Consider the following 27,258-nt stretch of genomic DNA (forward strand, 5'->3'; position numbering starts at 1 on the left):
AATGGGATCCCACTCATAGCGACCCCTCCTTGGGTTTCCAAGGCAGTATCACTACAGAAGTAGATCACCCAACCTTCCTTCCAAGGAATGGCTGGTGGGTTAGAACTGCAGTCAAATGCTTTAGGCACTATGCCACCAGAGCTCCAAGGCGTATTTTGGAATGGATGAGAAGTCCAGCAAGGACTTGGTCTTAATTGAGCAAACTGGCTAGGAGGTTAGCATGCTGCACAGTTCTGAGTCTGTGGCATAACTGCCATGAAGTAACCTGAAGGAGGTGCTGGCTGGTAGGGGTGGATTAGAGGTTGGACAAAGAGTTTATCCTTGTCGTTCTCTGCATACACTGGTTAGTCAGATGAGCCTGGCACTCTTCTTTGCACTGAGCTAAAGCTACAAACAACGGCGTGGTGGCCACAGTTCTACCAGTCATTTCTGTAACTGCTTTAGTGTCTTCTTCTGGGGAAGAGAAATATAAAAAACTGAACCCTTTGATGCAATCACCCTCTATCATAAACTCACCAGTGATTTTACCAAATAGAGAAAACTCTTTGTGGAGACACTCATCAATGCCATCCTCAAGGTTTTGCACAGATAAGTTAACACCGTGGTATCTGGTGATCCTATCTTGCTTTATCTGTTCAAATTTGCACTTAAGTTCTTTGGCCATTCTATTTTTTCTGAGCTCAACCAACATAAATTTGTTTTCCATTAAACTCCTCCTATCCGTTCATGTCATCCACAGCTCTCTGCGCACCTCCATAACTCTCAAAGCTCACAAATTCAAAATCTTTGGGTTTTCCACTTTCATCAGTTATTACTTTCACATGTAAGGCAGGTCCACATTTGACAGAGATCCTTAAGGAGCTCATCATCCACGTCTTCTCCAAAATTCTTGATATAAATATTAGTGAGCTCGATTGCCCTAGCTCTGAGTTTTACTTCTTGTTCTTTAAGAGACTTAAATCACTCAACAACTACTTTATGATCATTTGAAAGCACGCTATTCATTTTTGCAACAGCTCCCTCAGCTGCTCCCTGTATCTCAAATAGTGCAAATCTATAACCCTTGGAATTGTTTTTTATCACAAACCACCTTACATGAGAAGATGTTACGAAAAGCAGAAAATGTTATCATATTGTGCTTTATTATGTATGGATTTGTCCAAATTACTAATGAATATGTTGCCTACTCAACTTCGATGAAGCAATGGATCATGCAGCAACCACATGATGCGTACTGGATTGCCCTTTATAACATCTAAATTCATGGTGTCTGTGGCAGTTAAGTTGTGTGTCAAATTGGCAGGGCCTAGTTTCAAGTGGCTGGACACCTGGTTGTAGTTATTCCCCAAAATGAGATTGGTAATCAACTCCATGGTGGAATCTACTGGACCAGTCGAGTATCTGCCTTAGGGATGTGGTCTGTTTCCAGTATATATGAAGAAGCTTTGTGGAAGGTTTCCGCAGCTTTTTGGCACACTTGGACCCTGGACCCTGTATGGGAGCTGTGGCATAGTGCCTAAGGCATTTGACTGCTATCCAGAAGGCTGGCAGTTCAAACCCACCATCCACTACTCAGAAGGAAGGTTGGGCAGTCTACTTCCGTAGTAATACTGCCTCGGAAACCCAAGGAGGGGTGGCTATGAGTCACATCCAACTCGATGGCAGTGGGTGGGTGGACCCGCATGTAGCTGAGTCTTCATTCAGCAGCCTGCCATGTTTCCTGTCCATCTTGGGACTGTCTCTGGACTCGAACTAGTGGCCTGCTGTGCTGTTTGGTAATATGGGGACTGTGCCATTTTATTTGTCAAACTTGGGCTTTTTAGCCTCAGCAGGCAGAAGCTGCCTGAGTGAAGAGATGCCTCCAGCTCCAGTGAGTGGAGAGCAAGAGGCAGAGCTGAAGCCCAAGGTCAAGGGGCCTTCACCCAGCCCCTAAAACTGGCACGTTGAACATGGACTTCCAGCCTCCAAAACTGTGAGAGAATAAATCTCTGTTTGTTCACGCCATCCCATTTGTAATATTTTCTGTTAAAGAAGCATGAAGTAACCAAAACAGTGTCCAAAGCAGGCTCAGTGCCCACTGGTTCTGAGAGTTCACATTAGCCGAGTCCATAGAGCAGTGGGTAATCATATCCCTGCAGACTTAGATGGAGAGGATGGGCCCAGTCAAGCTGAACTTCTCATAGAGCATTGCCTCCATCAGGTTGGGGTGTCAGTCCCCCAGAAGAATAAGGCCATGGGGTCGCTAGGGGTGCTGGTGTTCATCTCTACATGGCTACCTGCAAGGCCACAGGGTGTGACTTTTTTGTGAGAGCAGAGCTAGTGCTGGGGCTTGGGGCCTAGAGCCGGGGGTGGGGAAGGGAGCAGAGGCAAACACAGGAGGACAAAAATTAACTGGAATCTAAAACTTCCCAATGGTTTCAGAATGGGGTTGACCATATGGTCTAGTTGCTAGATGCCATTTGGGAAGCAAAAGAGGTGATGTTGGGTCTGGGCAGCAGGAAAGCCTTGGTCTCTTGGTTCCTCTTAGAGATGCTGAGGGGCCAGGGGTGGGTGGGTTGGTTTTGGCTGTTTCACCAGGTTATTTTACAAAAGACAAGAAAAGAAATAAAGTTTCAGGCAGGGGAGACATGGATATTTTGTAAATTTTGGGGGGGGGGGGTTCCTCAGTAGGTTTTTTTTTTTTTCATTTTTTAATAGATGTGTGTTCCAATTCTGGAGCACACACCCCCACAGCAATAACTGCCAGGAGAAGGGGAGATTTTTTACCAACTTCTGCAGTCTGAAATTGATCAAACATGGCATCAAAATGCATTGATAATTATTGGTAACAAATGAGACAGTTGGAAACAAAGAAGAAGCATTGATAGTTGGAAAATATGGCCTTGATGATGGAAATGGCGTGGGACACTGCAGGATAGAATTTTGCAAGGCCAACAATTTATTCATTGCAAGTATCTTTTTTCAATAACATAAAGGGAAACTATAAACGTGCACTGACTGTGCCAGATGGAATACACAGGAATCAAATCAACTACATCTGTGGAAAGAGATAATGGAGAAGCTCAATATCATCAGTCACAACAAAGATAGGGGCTGACTGGAACAGACCATCAATTGCTCTACACAAGTTCAAGTTGAAGCTGAAGAAAATTAAAATAAATCCACAATAGTCAAAATAGGACCTTGAATATATCCCACCTGAATTTAAAGACTATCTGAAGAATAGATTTGACACAATGAACACCAGTGATCATTTTGTTTTTTGAGATGGTCTTTGAGATAGATATAACTGTCAAACTAAGGCTCAGAGAGGCTTGCTGAAAATCACAGTATGTGTTAGAGCATCAACTCAAAACCAGATCTGATACCAAAACCGGTACCACACAATACCCCTTATTTGTTGAACAAATACAAATTCTCAGACCTTCCAACTCCTTTTACAACCCTTTGACACAGAAAGAATCAAACTTAGATTATTTTTATAATTCATCATTTAGAACAAATTAGGTATATTTTGCCTTTGCACTTTCTCTGCCTAAAAGTCCTAAACATTCCTGGGTACACTACAAAAATATTGCTGTCTTATATGACTATTTGCTGCAACTATGACCTAGTCCCTTTTTGTATATTTCAGCAATTCCTCAATAGTTTCATATTGCTTTTTATGGTTTGCCATGTGAAGTATCTACTTGGAAAACTACAAATAAAAGTTCTTTTTCCACACACTAGTTTCTATTTCCATTTAGTTAATTCTAATATTTCTTTCTCTTTACATTTTAAATTTACCTAAAACCTACATGGCTTTGCTTTTGGTCTCATTTTAAAATATTTTGTCCCTGAGCATCAAGAAGCTTAATGAGCTCATGAAAACATGTCTGCCTGAAGGATGATACAGAGACTATATTTAAGTCTGCTTCCAAACACCATATGTAAAGGCATTTCTCCTTTCCTTTCCCCAGTAGGTCAGTGCTTCTGATGACACTAAAGACCTCCATCACTGCTAACACTTGGGCCTTGGGCACATGTGCCATTGAGGAAGATTCTTGCTTTCTGGAGGTCTTGCCTGCCCTCCTCTCTGACTCCACTTCCTAAGGGATTTCCCCAAAACCAACTTGCAATTCAATGATTGAAATTCCCACAGAAACCCAACAGAACCATAACCTCTCTGGACGTCCCTAAGACTCTTCCTCCCCTTGAACCAGGTTGCCTCAAATAATGATTATGTGCAAGATATAACTCTGTGTCAAAGCTGGAAATTAACTATGAATTAATGATTAAAGCCAATATTCGGGATCAAAAAGAGATCAGTTAAGTCTGTCAGATTCTGAGAAAAATAAGAGTGTTAGTAGGAAGAGCAAAGAGATATCCTTGAAGGGAGACCTAGCCTTTAAATAAAACAAAGTTACAAGCAAACAGATGTCATCCCAGAAAGCTTTTATACCTATTCATGAGTTCTGGTCACCATGTTAAGTACCTTTCATTTTGCATCTTACATATTCCCACAGTTTCTACACTTCCATGTGCTTATGGAACTTTGGTGTCTCTCATTAATATCTTTCTGATAATTGGATCCCAATTTTGCTTCTTCCCCAAATACAGATTTGGCATTATTCTTGAGTTTTTGACCTTCCGATTCCCTTTAGTTTTTTTTTCGTATGCAACCGTGTCTTAACTTTTCACCTATCAAGGAGAACATTTGCAAAGAGTGAATTAAAGGATTTATTTAGACTCCCACTCAAGAAAATAACCTGCTTAGTTAAGGGATAGCTTCTCTTCCATCACTGTACCTACAACTGAATTGGAAGCATAATTTCTTACTCTAAAATCTTCAGATTTTGGGGGAAGGTACTGGAGTCTGACATGGAGATGTAGGGGGCATTCTTATATGGAATCATATCCATACACTGGCTAATCTTAATCAATGGTTATGTGTATTTCATGACTGTAAGACCAAAAGAACTACTGCTGACCAGCCTACCACTGCTGGTCAGCCTAAAAGGGATTATAGTAGGAGGTCCCAGATACAGTGTGAGAAAAATGTGCAAAAAACTCAAAATCATAAAAAAGACCAGGCTTACTGGTCTGATAGACACTGGGGAGACCCCAAGACTATGGCCCTTAGACACCCTTCAAGCCTGGCACTGAATTCACCCTGATGACTCAACTTTAAGCTAAATGATAGGCCAATAAGGCGAACAATAACACCAAGGAAGGATGCACTCATTAGAATAATCAACCATATGAGAACAAAAAGGCAATATTTGCCCAGGAATAAAGAAGACAGGAAGGGATAGGAAAGAAGAACAAAAGTAAGTAGTAAACACAGGGAGGAAATAGTAAGAGTGCTGTTACATTGTGGGGATTTTAATCAATGTCACAAAACAAAATGTATGAATTGTTCGATGGAAAACCAATTTGCTCTGTAAAGTTTCACTCAAATTACAATTAAATAAATAAATACATAAAGATACAAAAACGCATATAGGTACTCCCATGACCCCCAGTTCTATAATTATACATGAGGTTTAGAAACCATTTGTATTTCCTTTCTCCCCACATCTATTACCTGTTTTACTATAGCATTTTTTTTCTTATTGATTATGTAGGAGCTTTTAATATATTAAGGATATTAGTCCTTAAATTTTTTTTAAAAAGGGTTTATGTGTTTGTGTGTATATCTCCATAGGGATGAATGAATTACAATAAAAGCATATATGTATATACTTTTAAAAATACAACAGATAACACCACCTTTCTACTCCTTTCAATATGAATGAGTTTCTTTTGCAGGAGTATTGAGATCATCAAAGATATTCTCCTGAATATTATTGAGCAACGGTATAATATATAACCACTAAACCTCATATTAAGAAAAGCTTAGCTGAAATAAGAAATTGAAAAATCTGCCTGCAAATAATACTGTAAAAGTTTACAGTCCATCCTAACCATCAAAGATATTTTCCATAACTTTAGGGTTTGATAGTAAAATATATACACACACATATGTATGTTTCTAATAACAAAGCACTAAAGTAAAATAAACCTGCTTGTCCAAATACGGTTGCGTTTCAAAGTTTTGCTTAATATTTTGAGAAGAGCGTTGAGAAGATGAATAGGCTTAGCTTTGGGTCTTAGATGATCATGGTGCCATCTACTGGCTGTTTGTTAAATGGCTCTTGGTTGGGAGACCAACTGGAAAAGTTTTGTTTTCAATACAAAGCCAACTCAATGTTGTCATTTATCCACAGCTGCAAAGGTGGCCTGATTTAAGATAATGCCAATTACATTGACTTCCTTTTGCACAAAGGGACATCCAAATTGTTGAGTTTTGCCAGCATCTTATTTTCAAATAGATGTATTTCTAATGACTGAAAGGTTGAGCTACTAGTAACAACAGATTGCCATCTAAGTGCGTACAGATTCTTGGACCTGGACTGTGTGAGCATCAGAATGAGGAAGAAGAGCAGGCCTAGCCAACTGTGTCACCATTCCAAGAACACACAACATTTTTCCCAGTACAGCGAGGAGATGAGAAAAGAGGGGAAGTGTTGGGAGTTGGTGCTAAAATGATCATCTCTCTGAAAAGACAGCAGTTTAGAGAACTTCTTCTTCCCCTTCACAGGCCAAGAGGTTACTGTGGGCTGCAGATGATGGCACATCCTCACCAGTGACTTTCTGGGCAAGCTCATTCTGGAGGCCATTCCTCAATGCCAGGAATGTCTTCTTCCTCTGCCATCTCCCCACTGAGCGCATGCACTTTCTATGGCATCGTTCGACTTTCATTTGTCTTCCAGAAGAAAAGCTGGTTTTCCCCTTTCATGTTTTCTGCATCTCAGGTGTAAAAGACCCTTGTGAATATTGCAAACATCCTAATGAGCCCATTTATCATCCTGCCCGGCCCCCTGTGGACCTACTCTGAGTTTAGAGCTCTCACAGGCCTGGACAATTCCAAATGTAAGCCCACGACAGTCGCAGCAGAAAGGGTCCAGAGCAGCCCCAGCTGTTGTTTAAGCCAGGAACTGAGCAGACTTGGTGTTTTTACACAAGGGGATAGTCCACAAACCAGAAAGTGTCCGGTAGGCCTGTGTGTGAAGACCTGATCATACCTCTGAAATCTCCTTTTTATTAAAAAAAAAAAAAAAAAAAACTAGGAAGAAACTTGTTTCCTAGTATTAAATTAAATTCCAAACCTGATGTATATTTTCAGGCTAAACCCAAGATTCAGAGACAAAGGTAGAGTCCCTCTTGAACCAAACAAATGTCAACCTAACCAAAACCCAAACCCATTGCCACCAAGTAAATTTCGACTCATAGTGATCCTGTAAGACAGAGTAGAATTACCCCAAAGGGTTTCCAAGGCTGCAAATCTTTATGGAAACAGACTACCACATCTTTCTCCCACAGAGTGGCTGGTGGGTTTAACAAGAGACTTTTCAGTTAGCAGCCAAGTGGTTAACCATTGCACTACTGAAAAAAGAAAAAAAACAACCAAACTCACTGCCATTGAGTTGATTCCGACTCATGGAAACCCACTTTGGGTTTCTGAGGTGGTAAATCTTTATGGAAGTAGATTGCCTGGCCTTCCTTCCATGGAGTGGCTGGTGGATTTGAATCACCAACCTTCTGGTTAGCAGTCAAATGCCTTAAGCACTATGCCACCAGAGCTGAACCTAGCCCCTTTAAAATGCTTTAATTATTTAAAGACTCTAAAAATGATTGTGTGATGAAAATATGGTAGAAATATGAATCAAAGACAATTCCTTCACCCCTTCACATCAAATACAGTTCTATTGGCATGTCCTTGAAAATATGTGTGTGACCTTGAAAACATTATATTGAATAAGTCAGTTGCAAAAGGACCAATACCATGGACTCAGTTACATGAGCTAAACAAGGATATAGCATAGTGGCTAAGACACTTGACTACTAACCAGAAAGCTGGCAGTTCAAACCCACCAGCCACTCCTTGGAAGGAAGGTTGGGCAATCCTACTTCCGTAGTGATACTGCCTTGGAAACCCAAGGAGGGGCCGCTATGAGTCGGGTCCGACTTGACGGCACATAACAACAACAACACAACAAACAAGGATATAGAAAACAAAGACTATTAGTGGTTACCAGGGATGGGAGTGAGGAGGGAGAGTTCCTGTTTAGAGGGTATGGAGTTCATATTAATGACGGTAGAATAATTCCAAAAAGGATAGTGATAATGGTTGCAGAATATGGAGAGTGTAATCATTGTCACTGAATTTTACATATAGAAATTGTTGAATTGACAAATGTGTTGGTATGAATATTTCCACCACAATAAAGAAAAAAAAAAACATTTGTGTGATTTATGCAACAGTACTGAAAACATACTGATGATTTTGCCATCAGTCTCTCCCCCTGAGAAGTGAGAGAGGGTGCTTAGAAAGGACCTAGGTGTTTACAAGAACACAAGGATAAAGTCTTAGCCTTCAAACAAGAATTTTAAATGATAGGTTTGTTGTTTATTTAAAAATAAAGATTGTACCTAAACATTGTTTTACTTCAAAAGGCCAGTCTCTCTTTAATTGGCACAGAAAAGAGGTCTGGAAAAAAAACTGGTTGTTTGCTGAAAGATGGTTCAGTGATTCCAGCTAAAACCCAACAAATGGTTCATGTATCAGTAAGTGAATGGAGGATTCATTACCCAAAACAAAAGAGAGGTATCTCTACGTAAGTTATCTGGGCTATAAAAGAAGTCTTCTAGAAAAGACAAGTAGTCTTCAATAACCTAACCAAAAAGGATGAGATGCAAAATAGATTTGTGAAGAATGGGTAAAGAATACAAGATCAAATATTGACACCTTCACTATGTCTATTCAAGGCTCATATTCAAATGCTGTCACTTGTGGCTTTCCACCTTCATATACTAACATAACAGAGGTGTGGGTCTTGCTCTGGGTCTTTTAAAGATCACCATTTGATTCAAATTTTCTAACTGAAACCAACCATTTGTAAGTACTAACTTTACTATAGGAGGAAATCCAATTTTTCTAGAAGGGCATCAGACACAACACACACACACAAATTCCTTCTGTGGAATTCGAACCACAACCATATTGGCAATGACAGTGATGAGATTCTCTGTGCAGCACAGAGAAATGAAGATAATTTATTCAATGTCCAAATGTCTGGGTATACCAAGAGTTTGTTGCTCTTTTTTTTTTTTTTTCCCTAAAGAAATGTACCATCCATTCTGAATTTCCTTTCAATAGATCCTTGAACCTAAACAGTGCAGCATGTGGTCAAAGGGGAAAAGCAAAGCAGGAAATGGAGAAAAAGAAGAAAAAGGTGAGGAAGGGGAGAGAATATGCAGAAAAAAAAGAGAGAAGAGAGGGCGAAAGAAAGTGATCGAAGGAAAGGGATGAGAGGCAGCAAAGGGGGCAAGGGGCAGAAGAGTCAAAGAGGCAGAGAAGGAAGGGGGATGCTGAGCAGGAAGAGATGAAGGGCAGGAGGCAACAGAGCAGGAGACAGGAGCAAGGAACGGAAAACAGAAAAGGGAACCACAGCTAGGGCAGGGACAAAAAGAAGGGGAAGTGATCACAAGACGAACAAGAACCAAAAGAGCAAAGAAGGGGACCAGAGGGAAATTCCTGGAAAGGTAGGGGAAAAGAGGTAATAAAACAGTTATCCAGCCATTTAGAAACTCAGCAGGCCAGAGCTGGAAGGAATATTAGAGGAGAGCTCATCCAACCTTCATTTTACAGATTCAGAAATAAGTAGGCCCAGGCAAGTTAAATAACTAAACAGAAGCCATATAGCTAGATATTGTTGCTGAGAGAAATTCACAGAAACGAACTGCCTAACTAGGTGCTCTGGTAGCATACTGCCTAGGGCACTTGACTGCTAACCAGAAGGCTGGTGATTCAAACCCATCAGCCACTCCTCGGAAGGAAGGTGGGGCAATCTACTTCTGTAGAGATACCGCCTCGGCAACCCAAGGAGGGGTCGCTATGAGTAGGGTCTGACTCAATGGCACATAACAACAACAACTGCCTAACTAAATAAAAGCCACTTCAGACTGCTTTTCAAAAATGAAATGGTTGACCAGCATCCCTGAGCCTCAGACAGATGCCATGCACTAGTCTGAGTGATGTTAGGGTACCAAAGGTCACCCACATCCAGAGAGGATACAGAGGCAATCATAATTCAGCATCCTCTAATGTCATTACTTGGCTCCAAGTGAATTCCCAATGCAAGTGACAGCTCCTTAATCACAGAAATATCAAAAATAAAAGAGTAGTAACAAGCAAAATCTAATCCCTCTGGTATTTAGAGTAGGATAAGAGCTTGAACTGTAGGATTAGGCTGCCTCAATGTGAATCCTCACTAAGTCATTGACTGTATGACCTTGCGGAAGCATTCTTATCTCAATTCAGTAGTCTGTAAAATTGAGATAATCATACCATTTACTCCCAAATATTATTGTAGGACCACCAGCCATCTGTCAATTTGTTGTACTGCAGTGGTTTGCATGGTGCTGTGATGCTGGAAGTCATGCCACCTGTATGTCAAATACTAGTCGGGTCACCCATGATGAACAGGTTTCAGAGGAGCTTTCAGACTAAGCAAGACTAGGAAGAAAGGCCATCGCCCTTAGAAACATAGCCAAAGCAAACCTTATGGCTCACAACAGAAAGTGGTCTGACTCGGTTACTTGGGACACATTATCAGGCAGGACTGATAACTGGGGTAGGATATTATGTTTGATGAAACTGGATGTGAATATGCTGGTGATCATGAGGATGATGCAGAACCAGGCAATGTTTTGTTCTGTCATGTAAAAGGTTGCCATGAGTAGGAGTTGACTGGATGGCATCTATCTATCTATCTATCTATCTATCTACCTACCTACCTACCTACCTACCTATCCATATCTATCGTTGTGAGATTTTAAATAAAAGAATCCATGTATTATGTTAAGCACACTGCCTGGCACACCAAATACAAATATATGTTTTTTTAATTCCATGATGGACATATTTGAGCTTGAGCACCACCCAGCCATGTTTAAAGCTTTCACCTGACTTTATTGCATTTTTATAACATGGTGAGTGGTCCCTCTGGCATTTATTATAAGAAAGTGAGAAGGGACAATACTAACTAGACTGTGTCAAGCCACTTAAGATTCTCTGAGACAACCACTCTATGAGGTTTTCCCAAGCAGTATTTTTGAGATCTAATTGTCTAATATCGCCAGTCTTCTTTGTGAATTCTCAACCAAACCAAACCCACTGCCGTAGAGTCGGATCTGACTCATAGCGACCCCTCCTTGGGTTTCCGAGGTCGTATCACTACGGAAGTAGACTGCCCAACCTTCCTTCCGGAGTGAATTAGATCAATGTAATGCGGTTTTTAACTTGCATTGCTGCAAACCTGTTGTTGTTGTTGTTGTTGCTGTGTGCCGTGGAGTGGGCCCCGACTCATAGCGACCCCTCCTTGGGTTGATCAGGCGGTATCTCTACGGAAGTAGATTGCCCCACCTTCCTTCGAGGAGTGGCTGGTGGGTTTGAATCGCCAGCCTTCTGGTTAGCAGTCAAGTGCCCTAGGCACTATGCTACCAGAGCTCCTACTGAATGGTATTTGTTTTTAAGTGAAAGCGGAGCACTGACGCTAAGGCAGGACTTACTAACTTAGAAACATTAATGCTGATCTGTTGCTTTTACTATTAAAATAGCTTTGTATCCTTTTCAGCTGAGGTCCGGATCCCACAGTATGGCGTTCACATCTTTCATGTCACTTCTGAGCAGTGGCAGATTACCCAATAAGCAAGGTAAACACAGGCTTACTTGTGCTTACTTACTAATCTATACTGAACAAAGTCTACATATTTTTTTTCACATCAAAGATGCTGCTTCTAAGTATGGCTGGCATCTGTCTCTCCACAGCACCTTGGTACAGAATCAAAGCCTCTTTTCAAATTTGCAGTCCCTGACAGGGACAGAGTACCCAGCAAGCAAGATAAGCATGGGCTTACTTGTGCTTATGTACTAATCTGAAGTGAACAGTTTCACATGTTTTCCACCTGAAACTGTTCACTACAGATTTGTACGTAAGCACAAGTAAGCCCGTGCTTACCTTGCTTACTGGCTTACTGGGTAATCCATCCCTGCTTTTGAGTGCTCTTTTATTACAGGAAGTGAAGTAAATCAGTGGGGAGGCTGATTAGATTCCCTGTTAGAGGCCAGTGAATAAAAATGAGATTAGGGAATGTGAGTGCGTCTCTAAATCACTGCACTTGACCAAACCAATTACCTTTAAGTATGCCTCCTCCTTCAACCCAGAGCAAACAGTGGTGCCAGAGAAAAGAAAGAGATTCAGACTCTGAGAGTGGCAAGCAGGGGTCACTGGTTTGTCTCACACATAACACACGCACACATTCATGCATGCATGCACGCACGCAAACACACGCTCGATTTTCCTCAGGTGAAGTGGTATTTCCCCTCTGCAAACCCTCTCCAGATGTCCTTAAATCTGTAATAACAATAATTCCTATTTGTGGTGGCCTTGCTATTTGCAGGAACTGAGTAGTTTTACATATGTAATTTTATCTAATCTTCAAAACAAATCTATGACATGGATATTCCTTTTAAGGATGAGGAAACTGAAGCTCGGAGATTAATAAGAATAGTTATCTTTTTTTTTTTTGAGTGCTTACTAAGTACTAAATAGTTTTAAATGTGCTATTTCATTTGGTCTTTTTCGTGATTCTATGATAGATTTCTGTCCCCATTTTAGACACAAGGAAAATGTGGCTCATAATGATTAAGAATAGCTACCATTTATAGCACACTGATTACTGCCACATCTTTTACTGTTTATTATCTTTTATAATTCCTACAACAAGCTAGTAAAATAAATCTTATCATCTCCAATTTACAAATAAGTACAGCAAGGCAGCAAACTTACCCAGTTGTTAAACTAAGACGTGACAGAGTCAAGATTTTAACTAAGATTTTTGTGATTTCAAAGCCTGAGCACTTAGCTAATACCATGCCTTATACTTACTTCATTGCTTTCCTAACTTTGCATCTGTTTTTCCCTTTTATCTCCATCAGTAGTACTATATATAATATAATGGGAGGTGGGAAGGGCCCAATCTAGAAGAAATGGATTCAAAACCAATTTGAAAGGACTCCACTGTCCAAATCTGGGACAACTGAGCAACAAAATAAATATTCCCAGCAAAAGTTTATAACCCACTCAATAAATAGCAAGTCATAAGTCTGCATTGATGTGAATGAATGCAGAAATCAATCAACCAATGCAGAGAAGAGAAAACCAGCCAATAAATATAGAAAAAATGATGGAACTAGAAAGCCACCACAGTAGTAATTAATTCTGGCAAGAAACAGGAGAACTGAAATGTGGGTGTCATTGCTACTCAGTCATGAGACTACAATGTAATGAGCAAGGAATATGAGCAGGTAGAGAAGAGTGCAAAGGAATGAGACCTGAGACTCTCCAATGTTGAGATGTGGGGAGGGAGGAGAAGGAGCCACAAAGGAAACGGAGAAGGAACAACTGTGAAGTAGGTCATAAAGGTGCAACCAAACCAAACCAAATCTGTTGCTCTCCATTGATTCTGCCTCATGGTGACCCAATGTGCTACAGAGTAACACATCGCTTTACATTGCTTTATATTGTTTTCTTGGTTGTAATCTTTATGGGTGCAGATCACCAGGGCTTCTGCAGGTACCACAGGCAGGTTAGGCAGGTTCCCAACATTTAGGTTAGGAGTCTAGTGCAAACTGTTGGTACCACCCAGCGAGCTTGATAGAGGTTTTACAGGCAGTTAAAGAGTAAAAATACTGTGATATTTTTTTTGTTTTGTAATGTTTGTGACTTTCTAAATTTATAATTTTAATGCCTTATAATTATAATGCTTTCTAAATCATTATTTACATTTCTAACTGGTTTGCTTTATTTTGTGTTGCACATTTTATTTATTAAAGCGGGTCACTAAAATAGTGTAAGCTTTAGTTGTTGTTGCTGTTGTCATGTAGCTGTTGTTAGTGGCTGTGGAGTCAGCACCAACACATGATGACCTTATGCGACAGAATGAAATGCTGGCTAGTCCTGCACCGTCTTCATCACAATCCATGGTACATCCGAGTCCATTGTTGCAGCTATTGTGTAAATACATCTCACTGAGGGTTTCCCTCTGTTTCACTGACCATCTCCCAAACATGATGTCCTTTTTCTTATGATTTGTCTTTTCTGATAATGTGTCCACAAAAGTGTAAGCTTCAGACCCTACCACATCAGCATGTGCCCCTGGTTCTGATCTTTGTTCCACCACTCCCCTGTCATGTGTTCTTGGAAGGTCTCCTCACTTCTCTGAGTTTCTGCTTCCTTAAAATGAAAGTGTCGGACCAGGTCGGGGGCTTTCAAGCTGGACTGACATCAGAATCACATGGGAGAATTTTGAATCATAGATATCAGAGTCTCAACCCAGACTTCTTGAATCAGAACTCTTCAGAGATGATACCTGGAAGTTCATGGTGGCAGTGCAATTATTTGAGATTCTCAATTATGTATGAAGCTTACAGCTTAAAAAAAAAAGGAAGGGAAGGAGGCAGGGAGGAAAAGAAAAAGCTTAAAAAGCTAATTTATTATTATTTTTTTAAAATCCAAGAGTCTAAAGACTCTGGACTCCTTTGCTTCCAGGAATCATTAGTAACTCTATTGGTTCAAGGCCAATAGCAGAAGATTCAAGGCACTCAGGAAATAAATCCTTCCCAGGCATTGTTTGAAGTCTCTGACTCTCTGAGATTGTTGCTGAAGTTTAAGAAAAGATCCAGAAGCACCTTGCTGCAGTCTGGGAGATGATGATGCTACAATGTTTCCCCAAGTGGAAAACCCTGGGCTGCACGCTGATGGGCAGGAGGGAAACTGGATACTCAACTATGGGCTTGTGGGCCTTGATTGTGGGCCTTCAAAACAAACACAGTGAAGTCACGTGCCACATCAGCCTAAACAATGCTAATGTCAGCTACAGCTTAGATGGGCTGAAGACCAAAAAGCCCTTCCCCAAATATTCTTAACCACTCTGGTAGCGTAGTGCCTAAGGCACTTGACTGCTAACCAGAAGGCTGGTGGTTCAAACCCACCAGACACTCCTCAGAAGGAAGAATTGGGCAATCTACATACAGACTAGATTATTGTCTCCAATTCTTCTCTTACCTATAATAGAATTATACATCCAGACCATTTGCCATGTAACTTTGTAGGGGCATCTCACTGTAAGTAGAGATACTTTCCTGCCTTCACAGGTGTCAAACTTGACCACAAAACTGGCTTTGGAAGATGTAAATGCAACAGACTAAAGGTGGACTCCCATGACTTGGTTCATCTCCTGCATCCCTGCCATTTGCTATGTGAAGCACATGTTCCGGCTCGCTGCTGGCTCAAGGAGAACGAAAGACTTGTGGAGCACAACCGTAGCCCAAGCAGATCTGTCCCATGGAACTTGCAGACTTGTGAGCATAAGAAATAAATACGTGTTCTTATAAGCCATTGAGTTTTGGGGTGGCTTGTTATATAACATCATGGCACTAATAGTTAATCATTATAACCACATGAGAGCATCAAGGAACATTTATACAACCCACAGAGGAGAGCCCTTCCACCTTGGTCACAGCCGTCTTCATTTGATTTAGACAATGATGTGACATTACTTACACTTATATGAAATGGCACAGATTTGTTCCTGCCTCACTGTGTATGTGTGTTTAAATACTTTCCAGTTGATGCTCAGACACAGGCTTGGGAATCACTAGATTAGATGACCTCTACAGTTTCTTCCATAGAGGTCATCTAATCTAGTGAATTTTCTTCAATCCTCACGACTGGACCAATAAGCAACAACATGATAAGTGGAGAAAAGATTGAAATTGTCAAAGATTTCATTTTACTTGGATCCACAATCAACACCCATGGAAGCAGAAGTCAAATCAGACATCATATTGCACAGGGCAAATCTGCTGCAAAAGACCTCTTTAAAGAGTTGAAGAACAAAGACGTCCCTTTGAAGACTAAGGTGTGCCTAACCCAAGCCATGGTATTTTATATACATGTGAAAACTGGATCAATAAATAAGGAAGACCAAAGAAGAGTTGATGCCTTTGAATTTTGGCATTGGCGAAGAATACTGAAAATACTATGGACTGCCAGAAGAACAAACAAATCTATCCCAGAGGAACTGCAGCCAGAATGCTCCTTGGAAGAATGGCCAGACTTATCTCACTTACTTTGGTCCTGTGGTTAGAAAGGACCAGTCCCTGAAGAAAGATATCACACTTGGTAAAGCAGAGGGTCAGTGAGAAAGGGGACGACCCTCAATGAGATGGATCAACACAGTGGCTGCAGTGATGGACTCAAGCATAGCAGGGATTGTGAGGACGGAGCAAGACTGAGCTGTGTTTCATTCTGTTACACATAATAGGGTCACTGTGAGTCAGAATTGACTTGCCAGCACCTAAAAACAACAGTGGGAGCTCTGGTAGCATAGTGCCTAAGGCACTTGACTGCTAACCAGAAGGCTGGTGGTTCAAACCCACCAGCCACTCCTCAGAAGGAAGGTTGGGCAATCTACTTCCGTAGTGATACTGCCTCGGCAACCTAAGGAGGGGTTGCTATGAGTCGGGTCCGACTCGACGGCACATAACAACACCACCAGTTTCTTACAGATCTGAAACTTTATGATTCTATACGATCCAGCTCACAGCATCTCCATTCTGGTAACTGCTTCAAGCCATGTGGAGGTCATTTTCTACCTCGAGCTTGAATATCATTATTTCTGAGGTCTTTTACAAGTAACCAATAAAAGAGGTCTCTACCTTTCCAGAGGATTATATCGCAGCCTTAAGATAAGGGGTAGGAGATGGAGACAGATAGTGTGGAAAGTGTTGTGAGTTGCCGCATGGTACAGGGAAGGACAGTGAAAACCACTGATGCTGGAGAATACCTTCAGATCACTGGACTTCCACATTAAATGGCTGCTTGCAATCAATTGGGTGAGGGTTTGGAAAAAAAGTCAAATTCAGTTAATAGCACAAATGTGTTAAAAAAAAAAAAAAAAAACTCACTGCCATTGAGTTGATTCTGACTCAAAACAACCCCCTTAGGGTTTCTCAGGCTGTAGCATAGTGGCTAAGGCACTCAACTGCTCACCAGAAGGCTGGTGGTCCAAACCCACCAGCCACTCCTCAGAAGGAAGATGGGGCAATCTACTTCTGGGTGGCTATGAGTTGGGTCCGACTCGATGACACATAACAACAACAACAACAACAACAACATCTCTACGGAAGTAGATTGCTCAATCTTCCTTCCACAGAGTGGCTGGTGGGTTTGAACCGCCAACCTTCTGGTTAGCGGTCAAATGCCTTAAATATATCACACTGGAAACACTGAATAGAAAGTCTTACTTAATAGGTACTGAATTGATTTGCCATTTTGATAGAGGAGAAATAAAACTATGAAATATTTGAAAATGTCATCATCAAAGATGTTCCCTTTACATCCTAGAAATTGCAACACAGGGCCTGATCGTTAGATGGACATCAGGAGAATAATTACTGTGTTATCTCTTTTATTTATATATTTATTTATTAACAAGCTCCCTGTAACTTCTGAGGAGCATACAAACTTAATGGAATATAAATTCTATCTTTTGGGGAAGTACTGGATATTTTCAGAGTTGCAATTCATCTTAATAAAGTATCTACATAGAATGCAAACCCTTATTCACATCAGCTCGAAAATAATTCTTTCGTTCCAAAGCATTTAAAATTTACTGGATTAGAAAGGAATTTCCCCCTTGATCTTTACATACTAAGGAATTCCTTCTTTTGTTGCTATTTCCTTCTCTTTCTCTCCTGGAAGGCTGACCTGTTCCTCCCTTATTTTTGCTAATCCATCTCCTCCTAAATCGAAACCAAACCTGTTGCAGGCAAGTTGAATCCAATTCATAGTGACCCTATAAGACAGAGTAGAACTGCCCTATTGGGTTTCCAAAGCTTTCATTTTTATGGAAGTGACCTACCACATCTTTCTCCCACAGAGTGGCTGGTGGGTTCAAATCTCCAATCTTTCAGTTAGCAAAAGTACTTAATTACTGTGCCACCAAGGCTCCTTTTTTCTCATCCTACTCCTAGGAAATTCTCTCAGGAGCTCTGGTGGCATGCCTAAGGCATTTGACTGCTAACCAGAAGACTGGCAGTTCAAACCCACAGCCACTCCTTGGCAGGAAGGTTGGACAATCTAGTTCCATAGTGATACCGCCTCAGATATCCAAGGAGGGGTCGCTATGAGTTGGATCCAACTCAGTGGCAGTGAGAGAGAAGAGAGACTCCTAAGAAAAGAGAATTGAAGTTTAGATCACAGGCTGTTTCACTGTCCTATTACTGTAAAATAAATAGATTGATCCTTTGCTGTTGTTGCTAGATGCCATCTAGTTGGGTCCAACTCATAGTGACCCCATGTACAACAGAACGAAATATTTCCTGGTCCTGTACCATCCTCAAAATCCTTGCTATATGCGAGCCCATCACTGCAGCTACTGTGTCAATCCATGTCATTAAAGGTCTTCACCTTTTTGTCTGCTCCTTCATTTTACCAAGCATGATATCCTTCCCCAGGGACTGGTCCCTTCTCACAATATGACTAAAGTAGGTGAGATGAAGTCTGGCCATTCTTGCCTCTAATGAACATTCTGGCTGCACTTATACCAGGACAGATTTGTTTGTTCTTATGGCAGTCCATGATACTAACATCATTCTTCACCAACAGCATAATTCAAAGGCACCAACTCTTCTTCAGCCTTCCTTATTCATTGTCCAACTTTCACATGCATATGAGGCAATTGAAAATACCATTGTCTTCTGAAAAATAATCCTTTAGGCACTGCTAAATTTTCTTTTTCAAGGAGCTCTGGTTGCACAATGGTTGAAGCATTTATCTGCTGATGAAAAGGTCCTGATTCGAACCCACCAGTCGCATGATGTGAAAAAGATGAGGCAGTCTGCTTCTGTAAAGATTTATAGCCTTGGGAGCCATATGGGGCAGTTCTACTCTGTCCTATAGGGTCACTATGAGTTGGAATCAACTCCAAGGCAGTGGGTATTAAGTTTTCTGCAACATCTTGAGATCTTGGTATCTTTCTTTGGCAAGTTAATTCTAGTTCAAGGGTGTATGTGTTTGTATTTTTTGAGGGGGCCACATATGTTAAATGTGTTGATATGTTTTTAAAGCACAACACAAATTTCTTCAAAAATATATCTGAACTTAAGTCACTCTGGGAGGCCATATGCTTATTACAGTTTTTGGAATTCATGCATCAATCAATAAATTTTTAAAGTTTGGCTACAATAAGGTCCCTGGATGGCTCAGATGATTTGCTCTCTGCTGGAGACTAAAAGGTTGGCAGTTTGAACCCACACAGCAGCACCACAGAAGAAATATGCCTGGCCAACTGCTTCTATAAAGACTGCAGCCAAGAAAACCCTATGGAGTGGTTCTACTCTATAACTCATGAGTTCTCATAAGTCACAAATCAAAAACAGAAACAAAATCAACAACAAAGATTGACTACAGTGACAGGAATATAGTCGTTTGACAATTTAATCTTTATAAGGTTCACCAATATCAATTTAATAAACATATCTGTTAAATACATCCATTTCTATTAAATAAAATCATGGTAGATACATACAATGGAAAATATCTCCAACACTGATGCTGCTAAAAAAAAAAAAAAAATTGACTCACCTCCAAGATATATCGTTAAGTGAAAAAGGATGAAACAGTGTGCTTAGTGTGCTGCTATGTATTCAGAGGAAAAAAAGAATGTATGTTCCCACTTATAAAAGCACAAAAATACTTCTGAAAGAATACACAGGAAATTATAACTGTGGTTGACTCAGGAGGGTGGCTAGAGTGCAAGGCATGGAAGAAGAGAGGCTTATTTATGACTATATTTTAATTTATCATGTATATGGGATAACTAGTCAACAGAAAAGGAAAATAATAAGAAAGAAATGTAGCTGGGTCCCATTTTTAGTATCACCATCGTAGAGCACTCTGCTGAAATAAGGTTTGGCTGAGGGAGTCGGACAGGTTACAATTTGGATCTCTGTGCTAACTGGGAGATTTCATGTGGCACCTTAACTTCTCTGAACATCCAACCCCTTCTCTGCCAAATGAGGACAATGATAACTACCTTAAAGGGTTGTCTCAGGGATTCATAACAACAATGAATGAAAAAAAACTCAGAGTAAGACACCTCTTTAAACATTTTGAAAGCAAAAATGATCACTTTCACTCATGTGGCTCCACTCTCAGCCAAACAATAGTAGATCTACAAGCTGAACAACTATACCAGGGAAGTGCACTCCTTAGAAACAGTCAACTATGGGAGATCAGCCTTTGGACAAGGAGAAAGCGAGGCAGGCAGGAATTCATAGATAAGAACACAGGGACGGAATAACCACAGGGAGGAGGTGGGAGGACAGCTGTTATATTCTGGGGATTGGAATCTGTGTCACAAAACAAAATGTACATAAACTGTTGAATGTACAATGAATATGTTTTGGAAATTTGTACTCAAATCACACTAAAAAGTTAAAAAAAAAATCACTTTGATGACTAAGATGAGTCATTTTTGAGCAGGCAGTGACTAAGGATAACTCTACTCAAAATGTGTTTCCACAATGTCAGGTTTATTAATGCATAAGAATATCAACAAACCAAGGATGGTGGTCTCCAAACACAAAGGATTATGCAAGCAAGAACAGATAAATAGAGTTAGTGCTTATCAGCCGGTGTCAGGGGCGAGTCTGTGGAGGATCCCAGTGTCTGCCGTTCTTGTGATGAGGCCTGTAGTTAAAGCCTTCTTCAAGGGCTGTGGCAGGTTGCCCTTCGCTCTGTTGGACTCCACCAGGGGAGTCAGGAGGAGTGCCACACAGGGAGCGTAAGGGCTTAGATTGCAAGCAGGGGCTTCTGGGGCAGCAGGCATCCTGCTGTGCCTTGAGACCTTCTCTGGACGGAAGAGATCCAGTAGGGCTGGCGCAGTGTTATCCCAGACAAGCTGCCGCTGCCGATCCACGACCTGCATAGGAGATTCCTAGAATGTGCTGGCTACAGCCCACGTTGGCCATCGATGGCTTTACCTTAACCTAGCCGACACCTTGAGTGCTCCGAGCAGATGGAGTACCACACGGCGAATGTTTGAGTTTAGAGTGAGATCATTCTCAAGACTGCCCGCCTAGAAATGAAGTCTCTTCCACCAGACCTGGGCACAGTCTCATCTGTCTTTTCTGTTTGCTTGTCTACACCCTTGGTTACTTCTGCCACACTCTTGTCTTATCATCACACTTGCTTAAACATTTTTTCACTACAATTCATGTTTCTTGTTTATGTTAACAAACTTATTATTACGCTAGTTCACTACAATAGGAGCTGTGGTGGCGAAGTGCCTAAGGTATTTGACTGCTAACCAGGAGGTTGGCGGCTCAAACCCACCAGCCACTCCTCAGAAGGAAGATTGGGGATCTACTTCCATAGTGATACTGCCTCGGAAACCCAAGGAGGGGTCACTATGAGTCAGAGATGACTCAACAGCACAAAACAACAATATCAACAGCTCACTACAATGGTAATATACTTTTCTTATTACACTTGTTCACTATGATGTTAACACACTCTTATTTTACTGTTACACTTGTTCACTACACTGACCCAAGTAACTAGTAATAAATCGATAAATATATTTATTTACTTGTCTTTAAGATTGCCTCATACACACGTAAAAGCTCCACGATTAAAAAGGAAGATGGAAAAAGATTTGATGCATTTGGCTTGTGGTTTTGTTGAAGAATATTGAACAAATTTGTCTTGGATGAAGTATAGCCAGGATATTCCTATGAAGAGAGGATGGTGAGACATGTCTTGCTTACTTTGGGTATGTCATCATGTTTGGTAAAGTGGAGAGTCAGCAAAACAGAGGGAAACCCTCCATGAGATGGACTGACACAGTGGTTGTAATACCAGGCTCAAACATATCAACAGGGAGATGGCACCAGACTAGGCAACATTTCATTCTGTTGTACATAAGTTGCCATGGGTTGGAGCCGACTTGACGGCAAAAACAACAAAAAAGACAGTGGGAAAATCATAGCCCTGCTCTCTCTGCATGTAGGAAGTGGCTGACTTTGGTTATATGATGTCCTTCATAATTCGTGGAGTTTACTGGTTACAATCTGTTCTCTTCCATCTTCAGTCACATCTGTAGGCTGTAAAAACCTTGGATAAGCAGCACCTCACTAGCAACAGGGGGCAGTTCTAGGCTCCAGGTGTCTCAAAACCAGAATCCTTGCTGAGTCACCCATTGCCTTGGGGAGAAGGTGGGTTTGAAGAATAAATGAAAGAACCTTTTACTAGTCATCTTGGTACCCAAAATTTCACCATTAAATTTCTCTCCTTAATATTTTGGTGGCTCATAAATCTCTACCAGCCTTAGTATAGATGATATTTAAGCCTCATCTGCTAACATTTTGCAGAGAGTCAGTTTAAGCAATTAAAATATCCCCCCCTTCCCCAAACCACCACCCATAAAGAATGGGAAAGAAAGTTGGGCAATCTACTTCCGTAGTGATACTGCCTCGGAAAACCAAGGAGGGGTCACTATGTGTTGAATCTGACTCCATGGCAGTGAATTTGGTGGTGGTGGTTTTTTTTTGTTTTGTTTTGTTTTGTTTTGTTTTTTCTTTTGGTGAAAGGGAAGGCCAACCAGCCTCTAGTCTAATCCAAACTGCAGTATGATGCAAAAATAACTCCTTCCTCAAGACCTTTTACTGCCATCTGCTGGAGAATTGTAGGTATTAACTGTACAGACCCCCTTGACTACAACACAATGGTTTGTTGTTGTTGTTATGTGCCGTCGAGTCAGCCCCGACTCCCAGGGAATTGGGCAACATACAGTTCTGACAACTGAGATCAACGTCCCCAAACAAGCTTCACAGTGTTGCCCGGGGCTGGCACTACTCCTGCAGCAGAGGCACCTTAGTAAGTAGCTGTCACTGGTGTGTGCTTCCACATGAATTCTTCCCTGCAAAGGCAATTTCCTTGGGGACTACTCTTACCATCCATAGTTCTGGGCTGAATACTGTCCCTTTCCTCCAGAACCACCAGAATGGAATATCTCCGGGGCCCTGCAGACCATTTCAAAGACCCCTTCAGATGTCCATGACTTCCCCAGGTGAAAAAGTTTTTAAGGAGTGTGAATTCATTTTTCCATCATTGCTTGAGCCAGCATCATAAATTGTGACAGTCAGGGGAGGTCGATTGGAATGCAGCATCGCATGCGAGCTCTGTGGATAGGAAACAGATCTGACTAGGTGCCATCAAAACAACACAACTGGCCATTGGAAACTCTGTTGAGGTCTCGGATGGATGCTGGGGAGTGGGGAGGAGGGAAGAGGGGGAGGAAGTCCTGCGGGGCTTGCACAGCCGGCCAGCCCCTCATCTCAAAAACAGAAATGAGGTTTGGCTTCATTCTTTTCAGCCCACTGATTGCTTTATTTCAAATTACCCTAACTACTTAGCATGGTAAATTAAGCTGAAACCCCAAAAGTTTGCAGAGGATGTCATCTAATCTGATTAAAAGGAATATTCCCGTCACAAGCTGGGGAGGAAATGGAAATGACTCTGACTGCACTGCTATTAAATAATTTGCATAGACTTGCATATGCTCTACATCAGAAAAGCATATGCTCTTTAGATTTAATAAAGTAATTCTCCCTCTCTAAAGACTGTTAATGTCTGTCCTTCCCTATCTGTCTTCTTCTCTTCCCATCTGTCTCTTTTGAATACTAAAATCATTTCATAGAAAGGGTACATAACTATGTACAAATTACATGAAATATGCTAATATTCTTCCTGCTGGCAGGACTGGGAGGTCCTGAAATTGCACTGTCAAACTTCCCACATGCCCTCCCCCTTTTCAATCTCCCATAACTAAAGGCTGTCTTTACAGGCCTTGAGGAACCCTCATGGAGTAGTGGATAAGCACTCAGCTGCGAATGGGAAAGTTGGTGGTTCAAACTCCTTAGCCTCTCTGTGGGAGATGTATGCGGCAGTCTGCTTCTGTAAAAATGTACAGCCTTGGAAACCCTAGCAGACAGTTCTTCTCTGTCCTAAATGATCGCTATATGAGTTGGAATCGACTGGACGGCAGTGGGTTTTTGGTTTTACAGCCTTTAAAAGGTTCATCTTGATTCCGTTGAGGCTTTCATTGATGGGGGAGGGTGCTTAAAACCAATCCTTTGGCTCTACTTCCCAAACGATGTTTTCCTAACCCTAAGGAATAGCATCTAAATCACAACGAAAATGAAAGCAAAAGCTCCATCAGATGCATGTCATCTCTATCTCTTGATTCCATGACACTGCATTTGTGTACACTTGTACAATGATTATCCTTGAAAGATTTCTATGGCTGCTCTGCTTTTCAAAGTTCCAAACCCTTGACAAATGTTGGCTGCTGTTTAAACGTCACCCTCGTTTTATCAATGGAGACAAAGAAGCCCAGATAGATGAACATGATGGGTTAGTGGCCAGGGTGAGGGAGGGTGAGGGGGAGTGGATGAAATCTATCTATTTTATATTCTCTGTGGATATTCACTAGTTTTTTTGGTAATATTTTAGCAGATCTCATGTTCAGTTGTAATGTAGCCAACAGAGGAATTCTAGTGAATTCCCCAACAAAATTACATTAGGATCAAATGTGATCGTTATAAACACTATCCAGATGTTGGAGATGGACTGGATATAACTCTTTAAGCCCCAAATTACAGTATAATAAATGCAAGCATGGGGATCTGCCAATACATCTGAACTTCATGTCGGAAACCAGGTCTGACCTTAATTTAACTCTATGAGGAACTAAGCATTGTGTCCCACCCCCACCTCCCCACCCCCGCCCATCTTGTAAAAGATGCATCCAAAGATCTCCAAGTGCTATATTGTCACGGGCTTTATCACTTACTTGAAGCTTAATCATATCACATCCTGGAGACAAGCCAATCTTAATGCAAGTATTTTATTAACACATTTAGAAAGGAAACGGAATTCCAAGTAGAAATAACTATTGGGGTTATGAAACAAACCTGTGAAATGAAATTCAATATAATATTAAGATCACATTTGTCCTTGGTAAATCTTAGGGAGTTAAGATAATATAAAAAGTAATAAAATATTTTACTATGTAAATCAGGATGCAACTAGCACAGGCCCACTGAGAAAGATAAAATTTAGTAAGAAAAAACTATCCTCTGTCCCTGAAGATTGTTAGTCCTTTTTCCATCAAAGTCTAGGTATAAGCTTATAACTCAAAATCAATATTGAATATATCCCAATCACAATGTCTGAGGTAAAAAGAGAGGAGCTCTGGTAGCATAGTGCCTAAGGCGCTTGACTGCTAACCAGAGGGCTGGCGGTTCAAACTCACCAGCCACTCCTTGGAAGGAAGATGGGGTAATCTACTTCCGTATTGATACTGCCTCGGAAACCCAAGGAGGGGTCGCTTTGAGTCGGGTCCAACTCGACGGCACATAAAAACAACAACAACGTCAATGGTGAATATAGTTTTTAGATATCCAGGTGTCTACAAACAAAAACCAAAACCTCCCAGCACTTTGGAAAGTTGGAATCAATAGACTACTAAGCAATTTGTTGTTGTTGTTATGTGCCGTCGAGTCGGCCCCGACTCATAGCGACCCCTCCTTGGGTTTCCGAGGCAGTATCACTACGGAAGTAGGATTGCCCAACCTTCCTTTCGAGGAGTGGCTGGTGGGTTTGAACCTCCAGCCTTCTGGTTAGCAGTCAAGTGCTTTAGCCACTATGCTACTAGAGCTCCTACTAAGCAATTTATTAAGTAGCAAACCCTTGATTTATTGTTCAAAAATTACCTAGGGCGATAGGTAAAAGTCTGCATGATATTGCTATTGTGTGTTGCTGGAAGAAATAGAAAGTAAAAGGAAACACTTTAAGGAGTGCCAAAGATGCATCAGGTCCTTGAAGAAGTATTTGTTCTTAATCTGATTTTAATGTTGAATGTGCCAAACCTTGGAATGACCTCCATCCTCAATAAATTTCAAACACAGTGCCAAAGACATGAGATATGTGAGCCCAAAATTCCGGAAGTTAAATCACCAAGCAAAATCATAGATGTCACCAGTCAGCAGAAGCAAGCATTGAGGAGGCTCTGTGTACCCCACCACCACCACCATTCTGAACCAAAAGAAGCCATTTATGCCCACTGAAAGTATTGAAAAACACATGAAATCAGTTACCAAAAGTGTGAAACCTATGTCATGATTATAATTGTTTACCAAGAATATTTTTTAAATCACACAGTGTCTTAGTTATCTGTTGTTGCTGTTATGTGCTGTCGAGTCGGATCTGACTCATAGTGACCCCTCCTTGGATTTCCGAGGCAGTATCACTACAGAAATAGATTGCCCAACCTTCTTTCTGAGGAGTGGCTGGTGGGTTTGAACCACCAGCTTTCTGGCTAGCAGTCAAGTGCCTTAGGCACTATGCTACCAGAGCTCCCCTTAGTTATCTAGACCTCCTATAACAGAAATACCACAAATAGGTGGCTTTAACAATTAGACATATATTTTCTCCCAGTTTAGGAGGCTAAAAGTCCATATTCAGGGTGCCGACTCTAGGGGATGGCTCTCTCTTTCTGTCGCCTCTGGAGGAAGGTCCTTGTCTCTTGGAGGTTCTGCTCCTGGGCGACCATCATTTGACTTGGCATCTCTCTTCCCCCAACTCTGCTTCTCACTTGCTTGCTTAATCTCTTTTATATCTCAAGAGATTGACTGAAAACACACCTAAATTAACTCTGTCTCATTAACATAACAAAGACACCCATTCCCAAATAGGATTATAACCACACATATTTTTGGGGGACACAATTCAATCCATAACACAGTCTTTTGCAAAAACAAATAAAAATCTATCACTGTCACATCCATATAGTCTGTGAGCCCTCCTTCTGCTCCTTTCCAACCACCTCCCCTGATATTTTCATCACTCAGTATATGACCTTGATTTCTATCACCTACCAGACAAAGGGGAGCTCTGGTAGCGTAGTGCCTAAGGCACTTGACTGCTAACCAGAAGGCTGGTGGTTCAAACCCACCAGCCACTCCTCGGAAGGAAGATGGGG

General features: G+C 41.2%; 1 pseudogene; it reads right to left on the reverse strand.

Annotated features, from left to right (window-relative positions):
- Positions 1–215: 215 nt before the first annotated feature.
- The window catches only part of LOC103198591, a 28,730-nt pseudogene continuing 1,687 nt past the window's right edge, over positions 216–27,258 (reverse strand).

The sequence above is a fragment of the Orycteropus afer genome, unplaced genomic scaffold (assembly GCF_000298275.1).
Source record: "Orycteropus afer afer isolate SDZICR_OR568_19922 unplaced genomic scaffold, OryAfe1.0 scaffold00097, whole genome shotgun sequence".
In the NCBI taxonomy this organism is placed as follows: Eukaryota; Metazoa; Chordata; class Mammalia; order Tubulidentata; family Orycteropodidae; genus Orycteropus; species Orycteropus afer.